This window comes from Arvicanthis niloticus, chromosome 5 (genome assembly GCF_011762505.2).
Source record: "Arvicanthis niloticus isolate mArvNil1 chromosome 5, mArvNil1.pat.X, whole genome shotgun sequence".
NCBI lineage: Eukaryota > Metazoa > Chordata > Mammalia > Rodentia > Muridae > Arvicanthis > Arvicanthis niloticus.
The window spans coordinates 51,775,886-51,788,716 of record NC_047662.1 but is presented as its reverse complement, the minus strand read 5'-3'; the positions used below and the strand labels follow the sequence as shown (position 1 = coordinate 51,788,716).

The following is a 12,831-nucleotide window of genomic DNA, read 5'->3' as shown; positions in this document are numbered from 1 at the left end:
GTGGCAGACTTCCCTAGTGCTAGCTGGCGGCAATGCAGTCTCTCACAAAAAGCATTTATCACCGGGCAGGCACAGTAATGGCCACTCAGTGGAGGGGAAATTGAGCTGACCCGAAGGCCAAAGCTGTTAGGGAGACTGGTGGGAAGGGTAAGAGGGTCAGAGCACCCTTTTCCCACCCACTTAGTGGGCAGAAAGCGGTACAACAGCCTAGCCACTGTTTCCACTAACATATCCCGAGGCTTTGCACCTGAAATAAATGTTTGCTTGACATTAACAATAAAAAAAAAAAAAAGAAGAAGAAGAAGAAAAAAAAAATAAAATCAGTTTGTTTCGAGAACAATGAAGCAACCAAAGAAACCTTTGATTTAAAGTTAGCCCGGGGCCCCCTGGGATCTGATTTGGATAGCCATGCCAGAGGGAGATACACAGCGAAGGGGCGTTCTAAACAGTTAGGGCACTCTCGTAGTGAGCATACAAACATGTCTGTACACCGATGAATCTGAACAGAGGTAAGTGGAATTTATTTCACAGTCATCAAATACTGGTCACGGCAGAAACCATCCTCTCCAAATTCCAATTAAATTACAAGGCATTTTCCTTCAGTATTAACTCTGGGCTACCATGAGATAGATACAGTTTTTCAAAACAGGAATGTCTTAGGGTACTTTTGAAACACCAAAATGACAACACCTATTTGAATGCTCTACTTACGTACATCGTGCCTGTTACAGATTTTTCTAGAAATATCAATATTTCTTTGTGTTTTTTTTCTCAGAATTATTTTTACATGAATAACTAGAGAAGAAAATATATGCTAGAACAAAAGTCAGAAATATATGAATAATGCCTGTAAGAATTAAAGTCATCATAAATGCTATCAAAATTACACACAAAAATATTTTTATGTCAAAAACAACATTTAATGGTGGGAGAACACAGATGTTTCTTTCTTAGACTGCTTATCTTTTGCAATTAACTGTGCGTCATGCCGTTTTGTGCTAGAACTTGAAATTTTATATGAGAAATTATATAAAAGACCTTAAATGTCCGCATTAAAAAGTAAGTGCTGCATATTACCCGGATTTCATTTTTAATTATGCTCCATATTGAGCAGTATGTAGTTCCAACATGGATTTACCTGGCTGCAAGCTTGTCCTTCGTTTTTCCGATGAGGAACAGGTAACTACCTATCTGAAATTAGTACACAATCCTTGTCCGCTGTGTGAACTGAGCAAAATGGCTCTCCTCTGTGCACTGGTTTCCTGCCAAAGAAGGGAAGGAAATCCAACCTGGACTACCTACCTTTGTGGTCCCGGGGCTCATGTGTATGAAATACCACACAGACATGGAACAACAGTTGTTTTGAGAAGGAAAAAAAAAAAAATGGAAACATAGCAAGGCACTGGAAAGATGTAGGGGGCGGGTCTCAAGAGCACCCCTCCCTGCCACCTCCGGTTCTGCTAGTTTGATGATCTAACACCTTGTCTCATAAGAGGCTGATACCTGCCAGGCAGACCCAGCCACCTGTGGTCTTTTAGCCAGTGAGCCTCCTGTTGTCCACAGGCAGGGGAATGGGAACCAGTATTAGGAAACACTGAGAAGCCTGACTGTTCTTCACTCTGCTCTTCTGCTTTCAAACAACAATGTTTAACCAACAAAAGAAGAGACCAAGTCAGCCCCAGTTTAGTGATTCCCCTGAAAGTCATCAAATAAAAATGTGAACTTTAAAATTGATCAGGATTAATTTCACTGACACTGTATCATAACATATCCCTCTTCAGAGACTCATTTGTTGAGCTGCAGATGCAAAGAAAGTGAAGAAAGAAATAAATCAGAATACAATACGGCAATTAGATTTTTGCCACTGATAGAATACTAAAAACGTACGATTTATCAAAGCATTAACAAACAGAGGTAAACATAAGACTTATATTTTCTTTTGGAACACCGAGAGAGGAAGATTAAAATAATAACCAAGACCATGTGTATCGATAAATTTAATTTATAAATGTTCAGTTGCCAAAAGATGCCATTTCATCTGCTAGTTTGAAGACTGCTATAAGCAGGATGATTTATCAAAGCCAGTGCTATCCAGTACCAAACACTGCAATCACTCTCATCCTTACCGACACTTTCCTTCCCAGATGAGAGAGCTCCAGTCAATGGAAAGTACAGTGGGGTAAGTGTATCAAGCTTGGATTTGAAATTTAAAAAGTATATAGTACATTCCTTTCCATGGAGTGTCCTCTCTGGCGCCTGTGCCAGGCACTGCCCTTACATCATCATCTTATTTTACCATGACACCATCCCAGAAGTAGCTATCCATCATTACCATCCCAATGTACAGATGAGAAAAGTGAGTCTGACAGAAGAATAACAACTTTTAGGACATGGTTTCATTATGCAGCTTAAACTGGCCTTGAACTTCTAATCCTTCTGCCTCAGCCTCCCTTCTCCAGGGATTATATGGCTACATTGCCATGCACTGATGACGACTTGCTTTTAATAAGTGTTAGAGTCAGGATGTGAGCTCAGGCCTCCTTAACTTCAAGATGTGTACTCACAGGGGCTGGGGAGATTGCTCAGTGGTTAGGAGCATTTTTAGGTTTTGCAGAGAACTTGAGTTCAGTTCCCAGCACTCCCATGGTGGCTCACAACCACCCATAACTCCAGTTCTAGGGGATCAAATGTCTTCTGGCCCCAATGGGCAACAGGCATGCATGCGATGCACAAACAATACTTATAGGGCAAATACAAGCACATAGAATAAAAATAAAATTTTAAACATGAAGAGTCCTAGTCACAACTATAGATCTATTTAAATACAGGTGCTTGAAAGACAAACTAGTATCTGAAAATTAAGTTTGGATCGAAGAATTTTAAACCTTCTTTTTCTCAGATCAAGAAGCTGAGATGAACTGGTATCCAGAGACCTTGCAGGGGCATGATAATAAGGTATAAAGTCTCTGTAAACATGCTTCAGTAGCTAGTACAGTTGAAAATGTGGTGGCACACACCAGCAGGTGAGCACTCAGGAGGCTAACACAGGAAGATCACAAATTCAATGCCAATTTTGACTAAACAGTAAGATCCTGTCTCAAGAAAACCTTAAATACCAGTCAATACCAATACTTCTGTCTATATGTCTTAGTCAGGGTTTGTATTCCTGCACAAAACATCATGACTAAAAAGCAAGTTGGGGAGGAAAGGGTTTATTCAGCTTACACTTCCACATTGCTGTTTATCACCAAAGGGAGTCAGGACAGGAGTGCACACAGGGCAGACAGGAACTTAGAGGCAGAAGTTGATGCAGAGGCCTTGGAAGATTGCTGCTTACCAACTTGCTTCTCCTGGCTTGCTCAGCTTGCTTTCTTATAGAACCAGAGGCTACTAGCCCAGGAATGGCACTACCTACAATGGGCTAGGCCAGCCTCCCTTGATCATTAGTTGAGAAAATGCCTTAAAGCTGGATCTCATGGAGGCATTTCCTCAAGGGAGGCTCCTTCCTCTGTGATAACTCTAGCCTGTGTCAAGTTGACACATAAGACCAGCCAGTACACTATACAAAGGTCCAATATCATATCTGTTACAGGACTAAGTAGGGCTGGGGAAATCTGCCTATTTCATCCTGCTGACCTCGCTCATACAACTCTCTGTGGGGAACAGGACACAGATACATTGAGTTCTTAGTTCTTAGATTCATTCAAAGTATTCGAGTCATCTACCTGGCATTCAAATGCATGACACATACTGGTCCAGTCCTTGCCATTGCCATGTACCCAGAATTGATGGTGGTTGTAATAATTTCAACAGTATCCCCCTCAAATGCCCTTCCCCAAACTCCCAAATGCGATGCCTTTTGTCAATAGGGTCACTGCAGACACAGTTAGGATGGGGTCACACCAGAACAGAAAGGACTTCTACATCAGTAACTGATGTCCTTATCTTAAAGAATGGCATCTGATGACAGAGTCAGCTATTTGGAATGATGGATCCATAACCAAGGAATGTCTGAGATTTCCAGCAACTTCCAGGAACTAGGAGCCAGGCTTGGAACGGTCTCAGTGAGCATTTCAGAAGGCACGGATTTGTATTGTCTTAAGTGGTCTGGATCTGTTGCACTTTGTTATGACAACCTAGGAAATGGATGCAACAGCCATTTCCAACACCCCGATTTCCTTTTGATACTGCTAACAATCACATGTTTTAATAGTGATTCAGATATACTGTAGCTATGGATAGTGGGTACTTAGAAGCACAGTGATGTAGGAATACATGCCTCAATCTAGGAGGGAAAGAACTGTGGGGAGATATGTAGATCACACGGAAGGTGGGGACTTGGGTGGAGCATCCCATATTAGTAATAAACATTTTCAGAAAAAGACAAATGAGTAGAGTTTGGCTGGGACCAATTATTGTAAGAAGAAGAAAATAGTGGAAAGAAGCCAAGTTCTTCTTATTGAAGGCCTTTTAAAAAATGGACTTCTCTAAGGAGCTTGAGACCCTCACTAGTCAAAGCATGGTCTGTGGACCAGTAGGCATGGCATTTATGAATGTTTGCTAGAAATGCAAAGAGCATGCTGGGAAAATCTGCCTTACCACTGTGATACCAGCACCAGCACCTGGAGACTTCTTAAAAATATACCCACCTTGACCTACTGAAAATTCTGCATCTCAACCTGGTACCCAGGTGACTAAGATACACAGAAGTGAGAAGCTCTATTCCAGGGGACCTGAAGCCTCTGCTGAGCCGTGTGAGAAAAGACAGTGGATACAAAGTTGGCGGAGACAAGGTGCAGGAAGGAGTGCTGTACCGTGGCCCTCTGAAGGAACAGCATAATCACAGACAGCCATATAGCTAACATTTACTGATCAGGTATCGCATGGGGTGCTTGTGTGTCCATTTCTTAAATCATCTTAAGGGAATTGTTTTGCAATTGTAATGGAAAGTACAGAAAACATGCTACAAATTCTGAACAAAAACTCTGAAACTGACATGCATAGAAAGCAAAAGATTATTATTATAATTAATTTATTTGTATTATTTTATTATTATTATATGAGTAAGAGTATTTTGCGTACATGCATGCAGTGTCCATAGAGGTCAGAAGAGGGTTCCAGATTCCCTGGAACAGGAGTTACAGATGGTTGTGAGCCACCATGTGGGAGCTGGAAATCGAACCCAGTCCTCTGGAGCCATCTCTCCAATCCTAGGAGCATATTTTATAATTCTATCATAGTACATTATTGATTGCTCTGAGGTCCCTGTTGCTTTGTTGGTCTGGCAGTGTGGAGACTCAACTACTGTGCTACATGGTTCTGTCCTATTTCTCACTTATTGTTTTGTGACAGAGTCTCACTAAATTGCCAAGACTGGCCTTGAACTTGGAATGCCCCGCCTCAGCCTCCTGGCCAATGTGGTACTTTCATACAAGCACATACGATGTCGTGGTCACACAGGCAATTATTTCTGCCCCCTTAAATGCCTTGAAACACCACTTCTTTGTGTTTGCAGCCTGTCAGTGCGTCTGTCCGACGACTCCTTCTTCTTCTTCTTCTTCTTCTTCTTCTTCTTCTTCTTCTTCTTCTTCTTCTTCTTCTTCTTCTTCTTCTTCTTCTTTGTTTGTTTTTTGAGACAGGGTTTCTCTGTGTATCCTGGCTGTCCTGGAACTCACTCTGTAGACCAGGCTGGCCTTGAACTCAGAAATCCGCCTGCCTCTGCCTCTTAAGTGCTGGGATTAAAGGCGTGAGCCACCACCGCCCGGCCCGACTTCTTTATAAAACATAAGTTATTGTGAGCTACAGTAACTACTGTTTTGTAAAATTCTAGAACTCATCTTCCTATCAAACTGTACCTAAATATTAATTATGCAAGTACACCTGTGTGTGCAGGTCACATGTGTGTCCAAAGGTGCATGTGTTTGCAAGACACATGATCGTGCATGTGTGTGTATTGTAACAATCAGAAGCCAAAATCAGGTGTTTTCAGTTGCCATTCACCTTGGGTTTTGAGACAGGGGCTCACCAATTAGGATAGGCTAGCTGGCTAGTAAGTCCCAATAATTTTCCTGTCTTGACCTCTCCAGCATTGGGAGTACAACCATGCTCCTGGCCTATCTTTTTACTTGACTAGAGGTGCTGGACCTCTGGTTTTCATGCCTATGTGGAAATCCCTTTACAAATTTGCTTTTTAATGCCTGACTTACTTAATTTAATATAATATACTCCTGTTGCCGTAATTTTTTTGGCTGGAGAAATATTCCTTTAGGCAAAGACAGACAGATAAATAACAGACAGACATTTTCTTTAGCCATTCATCTGCCAATGGACAACTGTTGATTCTGCTCTTGTGTACTGTGATACTGCAATGCTAAACACAAGCACAGTTCTCTTTATCCCAGCAGCTGTCCCATGTTTATCATGATAAACACAAGAAAGAACCCCATACTACATGTGCAGGAAGTATTGCAGAGGGGGAAACTGCGCCTTGGCTTCTGCAGCGTTCTTCAAGAATGCCGAGACCTCATACTCTGTGTAGGACATTTCCTCTACTTGGAACACTTTGATTTCTCTATCAAACTCTCATCCATTTTTCCAGATACAGATCTGAGTTTCTTCCCATGTTATCCCACAATCCACTGCACACTATTCATGTGTCCCTAAAATCCCTTCTGTTGTAGAATCTGTCATTCCATGGCTCATTTGCTGCCCCTTTCTCTCCTCACAACAGGAAGTGGTGTTTTACCAGATAGGGGTGGAGCTAACTCCTTAATCTTCCCTCCTGGTGCTTAGCTTGGTGATAAACTTGGAATGTAGATTGATTGAAGAAAAGACATGAGATTGTTTTTTTGATAAGTAATTAACCTTGATTATTTATTAAGGCCTATAAAAATTAAGACTTTCACCTAAGTTCAAACTATGGTCCAAGTGAACCCAAAACCCATGTTTCCAGAAAAATAACCACCACCACCACCGCCACCAGAGTTTATAATATTTAATACCCTATCAGTGCAGCAGCCCATTCTTCTGCGACAACAATAACTTGTAGCCTCAGATTTGCACGAAACGCTTTAAAAAAACCGGAGCACTTTTGAAATTGCATTCCTGAATACTAGAAAAATACAGCTGTCGGTAGTCACATGAGACTTGGCTGTGCCTCATGAAACTCAAGCTGTGCTAACAGTGGCATGTGTGGCTGTTTGTTGCTCTATACCACAGGTGTGGAACCAGCACAGTGAGGAGAGCTTCCCACGTTCAGAGTGATGTTTACAGACCAGCAAGTTAGAAGGGACAGAAGCGGCATCCAAACATGACTGATATTCTTTTGATGTCGGCTACATGCAACGCTTTCTGTCATTGTAGCTAGATTCTGCCCCCCGCCCCTCGCCAAAAGGAGGTGAGACTATAAAATTAGTAATTTTCCTTTTGTGTACTGGTTTTCTGTTATAGAAGAAATGTATTTAGATTTTTTTTAAATCAAATTATTTATCTTAGTGCTCCCTCAAGTTTCCAAACCGCTGAGCAACACGATGCTGTCTGTGCTCTCCTCCCTGAGTCTATCTGGGTAAATTAATTACAAGGCAATCCTCGGGAATTAAGTGTGTTTTAAGTTCAGAGGCATCTGCTCAGAGACTTCTAATGCCGCTAAATAGTCCCTTTGGAGATGCACTCGTTAGTGTGAGTGGTATAATTTTCATTTCCGCTGGCACTGTGGCATATGACTTCTTCGGTTTCAGCTACCCTCTGATTGACCTGTCAAGGGCATAAACCACCCTGAAGATGTTCTTGCAACATTTATGCTTCTCCAGTCAGTTTGACGAACCAGACTATCTGGGCCATGGAAAGAAGAATAGATTTCTCCCAATTTCCATGTGAAATATACTCTACACACACACACACACACACACACACACACACACAGAGAGAGAGAGAGAGAGAGAGAGAGAGAGAGAGAGAGAGAGAGAGAGAGAGAGAGAGTCAGAACTTAAAATAATATAACAGGCATATTAGGCAACAGAATAAAACAAATAAACATTTTCTTAGATAACGGATATTCCATATATCTGAAGTGGGTGAGTGGAGGTGGGGATGATCTATGGTGCTGTTAATCCATTATTAAGATAGGAATGCATTTTTAAGCTGAATGCCAATACAATATTTCCAGGGGAAGGGAGGGAACACAAAAGACTGAAAATTACATTTTGGATTTTTTTTCCCTCTTCTCTTCTAAAATGAGGATGTGGTAAAGGTTTCACCAGATTTTTCCAAAGCCACTGTGTACAGGTCTGGAAGACCTTTACATCTATTTTAAGAGAGCAGCTTCCCCTGGTTCAGAATAAGCTGAAGCAGAGCCCAGTCGGCCCTATGTAACAGGGGAATCTTTGGGAACGACATAGAAAAGGCACTGAGCAGCCACTCTTCTGCCATTTTGAATTTTGAAAAGGTTGACTGTAGAAAAAAGAAAACACTAATCCTTTGAATGAAACAGTGGTTAAGTTTTGCTTGAAGCCATTAGTGCATTATCAAATTGTGACTTAAGTCATGTGTGCACCAGCAAATGCACATGAAGTTAACAACCAGCTGTCCCTGTGGGCTCCTGGCTGTGGAATCTCCTCAGTGGTCCTTACATTGAAGGTTTTGTCTTCATTCTTGGGAATAGTGGAACTTTTCAGAGGGTGAATCTTCATAAATGGAAGTTAGGTCATTGAGGGGCTAATTGGGACCATGGCCCCTTCTCCTTCTCCTTTCTCTGCTTCCCAAGCACCCAGAGGTGAACAGGCCACCTGGCCCTTAGTATATATCTGCATCTGCTCTTTCCCATCCCAACCCCTCACCCCCCACCCCCTATCCCCCACCCCTGCTCTCAGCTCAGCTGTGCCTCTGGATCCCAGTTCCTCCCTGCCTGTTCCAAGAAGCAATTACACTCACCTCATGGGAGGCAAGTCATCTCCCTTCTCCAACTGCTGTCTGACTTACAGGGTCTGCTAGGTTCATCAGTACCTTGGGGTTTGTATATTTGTTTGTGTCCTCTTATGGGAGTTTGACTATAAAGTCTCTTCCTGGGTCCCGTGCCAACTGCTGGGCCTCCCAAACAAGCCAGAGTGCTGGAACTGTTGGGTGGGCCTCAACCTTGAGCAAAAGCACTCACTATCTCTCAAATGGCAGCACAAGATCAACAGGACACTAATTTGGAGATACTAAGGTTACCTACGATCCCAGTACTCACAAGTTCAGGTCCTGGGAAATTTGATTGCTCCTAAGTATGGGAAATCTGCAACTTTTCCTTCTGAGCCACTTTGGGTAAAAATCTGGTAAGGTCAAGGACGATGTCTAAGTTTCTTTGCACTGGTCAATAAGCACAGGCCCTAGAAAGTTACACGTGGGTAAATACCAATGAATGATCATCAAAGATCCATATATTATTTTCTGCAAGATTATGGCTTTAAAATGTCCAATCATACCAACTGCACAGCCTTCAAAATATAGCTATTGTATTAATAAAATTGTAGCTGTTATATGAGAAAAAATAAATAAACTATAGCTGCATATCTTACCTTTTTCCAGCTTTTGTAATTAGTGCCTTTTGACACTGTTGCTAAGAATGTTAAGAAATTGGTCACCATATATGATGAGTAAGTTATAGGCATAAATTATTTTTTGCAACCTACTTTTAATAAGGGTTCAATCTCTCCTCTAGTCCACTACCCAACAGAGGTAGTGAAAGAGAAAAGTTATTAGGATATGAGGCATGTGGACCTGCTCATAGTTCTTTGGAGGTGAGCTTGAGCTTCTTTGTCTGCAGTTCAGTGTCAGAGCAAACACCAAATAAGACTTAGCAACTGCAGACCAGTTCTCTAGATAGGCAGACACCACACAGGAACCAGCAGCTACAGTCCAGCTCTTTCAGCAAGCAGAAACCAGGCAGCTGTAATTTAATCCTGAAGAAACTACCAGACTTGCCAACTGGCCTAAGGCAAGGCCACAGATGCAGCAAGCCTCGTGAGCCGTAGTTTTTCGGGTGAGTTTCTTTCAATGGCAGTGTTAGCACAAGTTGAGCTCAACAACACTATATAAGGAGAACATGTATGTCTTTTGCAAAGAATAGCAAGACAGAGCAAACCAAACCAAAGCTCAGTGCTTGTCTCTCACTGTCTATGGGGTCATATTTATACTCCGTCAAGCATCCTTTCTCATGTTTACTGTATCCAAACATCCTTTCACCTGTGTCTGCTTCAAAAAAAGTCTTTCACGTGTTTGCTTTAGCAAGACAGCCTTTCACCTGTGTGCCCCAGCAAACCATCATTTGACATAACTGACTTTCCAAAGAAACTAGACATTTCCAATTTAGTAAGTTTATTGGGTTCTTTGATTATAAAAAAAAAGAGTAAAAAATTAACTCTGTTAATGTAAACAGGGAAAGAATATTCTGGAAAGATTCAGTATTGTAGATAATCTCCCTGATAGCTGCCAAAGCAGTTTTGGAAAAGAAAGATCGACCCCAAGGACCTATGGCCTGAACCCCAAATAAATATGCATCAACCCTTCATATGATTTTACAGTATCCTGGCCAAGAGTCAAGAGTCCTAGTAGAGAAAGGCTGATTACCCTGATGTAGATCTATCCTCTGGTTAAGGGGGACAAGAAAGGCTGGTTTACATTGATCCTAAACACAACAATGGAATGCAACACACAAAACAAAATGGAGGGCATGCCTTTATGAAAAACGGGAGGGGAGGGGGAGATGCACATAGCTGAAACCCCAATCCCACGCCAGTGTCCAGTACAGTTAAACAGGAATTTTTTTAAAAAATTGTATATTGTGCTTATATATACCAAGCACATAGAAGGCAGATTACCTTATACAAACATATGTATCACTTCTTCTCAAACATTCTGAAAGAAAAATATTTTGTCCTCATTTTACAAATGGAGAAACCAAGGCTGACCTGGAGTAAGGTTATTTAGCCATCCATTTAATAAGCATTAAAATGGAATTTTGGACTTAAGTTTATCTGATATTTGTTGGAAAAAAATAATCATTGTGTTGCACAAAGGAACACATGAATAAAAATAATTTGATAAGGCAATTTGCTTTTTCAAAAGGGCACATCAGAGCCTAAACTGGGCTAACAAGAAGCACACCCTGCCAAAATAGCCTCCGTCTTTTATTGATGAAGTAGGTGGTGACTACTTCTCATCTTTTTAGTGAGCTCGACATCACAATCTGACATGATTGGCTAGTTTGAACAAAGGGAAAGTTTGGGAAAAAATGGACCCTTGTCAGGCTGACTAACCTTTGGTAGAAAAATACTGTCTCTCTCATATCTACACTATACTGTGTGTGCAAGCTTAAGTCACAATTATTGATGGATTGTCCACCCTGAGGTTATACTGAATGAAGCGCCAAGCATGGAAGAATGCCATTCTGGTCTTGGCTTTGGCATTTTGTAAGCATGTAACTGCAAAAGCATCTGAGATGCAGTTCCTCAGTTTCAAATGGAGAATGATTGTATCTGAGCACCAATCACAGGAAGAGGAAATAGCACAGGCTTAATCACATCTACCAAGCTTCTGAAGCAGTGTTAGACACATTACTACAAGTCTGAGACACTTAGGAAGAGAAAAGGTTCATTTTGGCTCTGAATGTTGGAAGCTCCTGAAGTGGAAATTTCTGGTTTCTTTGGGAACTCAGTTGTGTCACGTGATGTTTTTCTGGGAACTGTCTTCTGAGAGGATGCTTTCCTGGAGCAGACATTTGAGAGGGTCCATGACTGTTTGGAAAAAATATAAGTAGAACTCCACAGACAGCGAGATGATTCTCTTGCATTGCTACACCTTGCAACACTTCACTTCTTGGCTGATCTTTGCAGATCTTTGCTTGCCATGACATCTGAGAGAGAAATGTGCCAAAGAACTTCTCAGGGTGTTCCAGCTGCCTTTTGCCACTTCCACTGACTCTTACAGATTCGATGGATCCTCAAAGTTTCTGCTGGATCAAGCTGTTGCTACTGATTAGTGTTTGGTGTTTGCTATTGGACTGGACTGCTGATATCGTGACAACAAAGAATGGAATTGCACTAAAGAACTACTTCTAAAGAGATTCACAAACCTCTTATCCTATTCACCTTCTTTCTCCCCTACCTTTGGTCAGTGGGCTAGGAGGGAGGTTGAAGCACTAAAGAACCCTAAATAAAGTAAGCTTTGAAAAATCTAAGCCTACAAGCTCCAGGCTATGGTGGTGCAGATACATTACCTTCAATCCTGTGACAATAAACATGTGGCAGGATCATGTGGTCAAGGGAAAATGCTCACACAAAGGTCAAGAACCAAAAAAGAACAAAGAACTTAGGGTCTCATAATGTCTTTCTTGGAATGCCTTCATTGGCCTAAAAGACTTCCTCCTAGGCTCCATATCTTTGTGTGTGTGTCCCTGAGGGCACATATATGCTTGTAGGTGGACATGTATGTGTAGAAACCACAGGTCAACATTGGGTGTCTTACTCAAAGTTTTCCACCTTATTTTTTTTTTTAAGACAAATTCTCTCTCAGAATCAAGAGCTAAGGAGTTGATGGGTTCAGGTAAACTGGGTGGCAACAAATCCCAGAGATTTTCTGTCTCCTCCCCTGAGACTCTGAAATTACAGCCACTTGCTTCCACACCCAGTTGTCTGTTACATGAATCCTGGGAACCTCAACTCAAGTCTTCATTCTTACATAGCAAGCACTTTACTGACTGATCCATCTCCCTGGCCAGAGGCCCCTTTTCTTACAGATTCCATGACTTCCCTAAAGTGCCAAGCTGGGAACAATCCCCTAAGCATCGTGAGCAAT

The 12,831-nt window shown here is 41.7% G+C and overlaps 1 long non-coding RNA gene across 1 annotated transcript in view; it reads left to right on the top strand.

The window, feature by feature from the left end:
- Window positions 1–412: 412 nt before the first annotated feature.
- LOC143442225 (uncharacterized) overlaps window positions 413–12,831 on the top strand; it is a 29,326-nt gene continuing 16,907 nt past the window's right edge. Inside the window, exons 1-2 of the long non-coding RNA XR_013110235.1 lie at window positions 413–509; window positions 7,219–7,396. This is a non-coding gene — a long non-coding RNA (uncharacterized LOC143442225). The remainder of the gene's footprint in view (window positions 510–7,218; window positions 7,397–12,831) is intronic.